A 325-nucleotide genomic window follows, 5' to 3' on the forward strand; every position below is an offset into this window, starting at 1 on the left:
AAATTAAAATATAAATATACGGATTTGTTATTAAAGAGTAATTGAAATTCGTCTAGAAAATACAAACAAAAACAACACTAGAGTCCGCTAAACCCTAAACCCTAAGCCCTAAACCCTCAATGTAAGGCGAGCTTAGTAGCAACGCTACACAAACAGAGCGATCCTAAACCCTAAACCCTAAACCCTAAACCGTATATTATAAACCCTGGATGCTAGGCATTCAGCGGCGCAAGAGTTCAGGGTTTCGATTATACGGTTTTACGGTCTAGGGTTTAGGGTTTAGGGTTTAGGGTTTATGCTGCGTTCGCCGCAGCTGCGCATACAC

Source organism: Eimeria mitis, genomic scaffold (assembly GCF_000499745.2).
Source record: "Eimeria mitis Houghton genomic scaffold, Emh_scaff3793, whole genome shotgun sequence".
In the NCBI taxonomy this organism is placed as follows: domain Eukaryota; phylum Apicomplexa; class Conoidasida; order Eucoccidiorida; family Eimeriidae; genus Eimeria; species Eimeria mitis.